Source organism: Clytia hemisphaerica, unplaced genomic scaffold, assembly GCF_902728285.1.
Source record: "Clytia hemisphaerica strain Z4C2 unplaced genomic scaffold, Clytia hemisphaerica genome assembly, whole genome shotgun sequence".
Taxonomy (NCBI): domain Eukaryota; kingdom Metazoa; phylum Cnidaria; class Hydrozoa; order Leptothecata; family Clytiidae; genus Clytia; species Clytia hemisphaerica.
The window spans coordinates 2,792-6,507 of NW_027104164.1; the positions used below are offsets into that span (position 1 = coordinate 2,792).

Below are 3,716 nucleotides of genomic sequence, written 5' to 3' on the forward strand. Positions count from 1 at the left end.
TTGCGTAACCGTAAAAAATGGCCGAAAAAATTGCTTTTTTGGAAGATCTGGAGCAAAATTCAAGATGGCGTATCTTTTTGCGACAACAACAAATTTTTTTGAAACTTTCAGCAAGGCTTCCTTAGTAGGTCTAGTTTATAGCCTCAAAAAATCAGTGGGTTTTTGAAGTCTCTTAAAGATATGATCGATTGAAAATTTGCTTAACTTCGTTGTTTTTTCCCTCTTAAAATGCTAAATCAGGCCCACTTAAGGGCTCTAAAGGTTAATTTTTGTCAAAATATTGGTTGATCTTCTCTAGCCAACTAATCATTGGCATTAAGGGAACAACTGTAAAAAATTTCAGGTCATTTCCATCAACAGATGAAATTTTATGACTGTTTCTATATTTTTAATTACAGAACATGTAAAAAAATGAGACTGACATCTGGCCTTTCCTACCATTCCAGGGCTTATATTTTCAGGAAAAGCCTCAACCTTTCACAGTTTGTTGAATATTATTCTTAAATATAGGCAGGTTACTTCAACTAAATGGGTTTAACAGTACTTAATTCCTATTCAAAAACTTTTTAGACTCATTCAGAAATCCTACTTTGACAATAATTTGCACTTTACCGCAAAATTTCCAAAAGTCCAAGTGTCGTGATTAACTTTTAGACTTGATTATCAAGGTCATTTTGAATAAAAACTAAAAAAATTAAAAAGGGCGCACTAGTTTAGCTGTATAAACTTTCGCAAGCAGAAACTGTCATGATTTTCGCAAATTTTGGCCCTTTTTGTGAAAGCAAAAAATGTCTTTAGAACTTCTAGGAAGAGCAATTTGCGAAAGTTTATGCTCGTGAAAAATTCTTGAAAAAATAGAAAATCTGTAAAACTTCAGACTTTGAATAAGATGTAACTTTTATGGCACTTTTTAGCCTGCTAAAAGACTAATAAGTCAAAGGACGTTTCAAGCCAATCCAAGAAGTATTTGTCCCTCAAAGCCATTTTTCCATTTTTTCATTAGTCTTGAAAGTCATTTTTTCATGTGAAAGTTTCGCAATTTTTTGTCCTCGCGAAAGTTTCTGCTTGCGAAAGTTTGTACGCCCAAAGCATCAGTGAAAGTTATCGTGACATGGTATGACAGAAAGTATGATTGATAAACTTGGTGGCGTTAAAAAAAATAAATCTGTTGTCAAAGATTTAAACAGTAAGTGCCACGCGATCGCCATTTCGACAGTTCTGGTATATAAGGTTTATTGTAACCGGATATTTGTCCATCCAGGATTAAGTCTATAGCCCCTCTGTTGTGATTTTGCCTGTGGCCACATGGCAGAATACTACACCCCAACAAACTGCCTCTGGTGTTCAAAGGAAAAGTTATTGGAAGTGATTTCCTGATTTACATTCTGAATTTGGCTTTGAAAAGAAGCTAATCTACGGTGGTGGAGCGGTGTGAACTTGTCGAACAAAATTGGGTTATCAAACTGATCGAACTGAAACCCATTGATCGAACTTAATCGATCACTCACAATTTCTTAAAAAAGCTTTGAGTTTGATTAAATTTTTAATAGAACTTTAATCGTTCAATGGAGTTTGATTAGTTCAATAGGTTCGACAAGTTTGATTGATCAGGTCTGGTTTAAGGCACTTTGGTATAGTGGTCATTGACCTTGGTTGTTACACAGGCGACCGACTGAGGTTCGATTCCCACTTGCAGCAATTCACTTGGCAAGTGAATGAACCTTCGCCTGGGTCAACCCATGCCATGTGAGGGAAATTGGGTAGTCAGTCCAAGGTGCTGACGGGGCGCTCTTTGAAAGCGCCTATAGTTGCGAAAAATAGGCATCAAAGCCTCCTGCAACTCAACCAAATAGAAATTAACGTGCATTGAAGGCCAAAATGGAATTGCTGCCTTGGTAATAAGGCAACACACTTTTTCGTTTTCAGCCCGCTGCATCTTGATAAATAAACGCTCAATTGTGTCAGCTTATAGAATTTCTATCGGTCGAGCACATTTTATTTGGTTAGATTGTCTTGCAAATTTGACTTATCAAATTGTATTGGGTTTAAATTTTCTGATTCAGAATTATATAATTAGCAGGGATGGCATAGAATGAAACCAAGTAAGTCAACATAATTTGAGCAGCCAGCTAAAAAGAAGCCAATCATTTATAGGATAATTCATGATAAATAAACACTTCAAAATTTGTAATAATAATTAGAAATGAATATAAATCATTACAGGTATACGAAGTTTTACAGCATCAACTGGTTTTGTGAAGGGCCAGGCAAACGTATGCTTCAAAACTTGTCTCATGACAGTCTTCAACAAGAATTGAAGCTGGTTGGTCGTTCTTCCTTTTTTCTCTCGTTTTGGTGGCATCGTCAGTTTCTGCACCTTGAAACAATATTAAAACCATAATTTCAGCGAGGTTCAGTGCATAATAATCAACATAATTGGTGGAAAATGAGCAAGAAGCATTCAAAATTTCATGAAGCAGCCATAGTGTGTTAAGTTTTGCATTCTAGATTTCTAAATTATACAGACCGGAAAATATAAAACAGAATGATAACAGAAGCAGGTTGGTGCAAATTACAGACCAGAGAATGTAGGAGATGCCAGGTGAGATTTTGCTAGTCTGTAAATTAGTCACCGGGGAAGCCGAATTATTTTCCGGTCTGGGAATTGAAACTCTCATTAAAGAAGAGTCATACTAAGGGAGTGGTGGCGCTCACGAAAATTTTATTTTCACAGCATAGATGTTCAAAAAACTTTCACATTTCACTAAATTATCGATATCATCAGCTGGTCTGATTCAAAGAGAAACAGTTGAAAGACAATTCTTGTGTCAGTTTAGTGCAATATTTTTGTGAAATTACATTTTGTTTCGTTGAAAACACAGAATTGTCATAGCAAAAATGAACACCATGGCGCCAAAAATCTACTGCTTCATTATGATTCTACTTTCTTTTAATCTCTCACTCACAGTTTTAAGGCCAATGCTAAAAGTATTGTTATTGTCCACCTCAAAAACTGGTGAAAATCTGTCTGTCTCGGTTTACCAGAGATGCTATTTTGACACTGTAAAATACATTTACACTTGAGGTCAGAAACAGGGAGATAAAAGTCAGAAAAAAACTGGCTTAGCATAATTAGAGAAGAGAACTAATCTGAAATACCCTTCTTGTATGCTGTTTTGAACTTTTACGGTTGTCTTTTCAGTACGATGAGCTCCCACTTCCATAGATTACAGTGGATTTTGCACATCTACCATTTAAGCGTCATTCGGCGTCCTCCATTTTTGAAGGACGTCGAAGAAGCTTTCCCGTTTATGAATTTTTCGACAAGGAACCCCCGCAAAGAAATTTGGATCACGTGTTATTAAAAGTTCTAAAAGACATTACCCGAAAGAACACAACACGGAAAAGCGCGCCATCATTTTTTCTTTCTCTAATCAATCATTAGTTTTGTCACTTTGTCAATACATTGATATGAATGAATTAACTTTATTCGAAACACACGTACAGCGGAAAAATTAAGGCCGTCATTTATACCAAAACTCGTCCTTTAAAATCAAAGCATATGAGGGCGGCATGATGAGAAAAAGAGCATCTCGTCGAAAAAGGTAACGAAGAAAAACAATTAGGAGTTCATACTCGGTTTTTCTTTCCTATCTACAAACAATTCTTACAAATAAATAAATAAACATGTGTATAGAAATCTCCGATTGAAGTGA

At 35.8% G+C, this 3,716-nt stretch overlaps 1 long non-coding RNA gene across 1 annotated transcript; it reads right to left on the reverse strand.

The window, feature by feature from the left end:
• Positions 1 to 2,166: 2,166 nt before the first annotated feature.
• On the reverse strand, positions 2,167 to 3,329 carry LOC136814141 (uncharacterized). Its single transcript, XR_010847600.1, has 2 exons — positions 3,160 to 3,329; positions 2,167 to 2,377 (listed from the first exon to the last, which is right to left on the reverse strand). It is a non-coding gene; the product is annotated as an uncharacterized lncRNA (long non-coding RNA).
• Between the last annotated feature and the right edge of the window lie 387 nt (positions 3,330 to 3,716).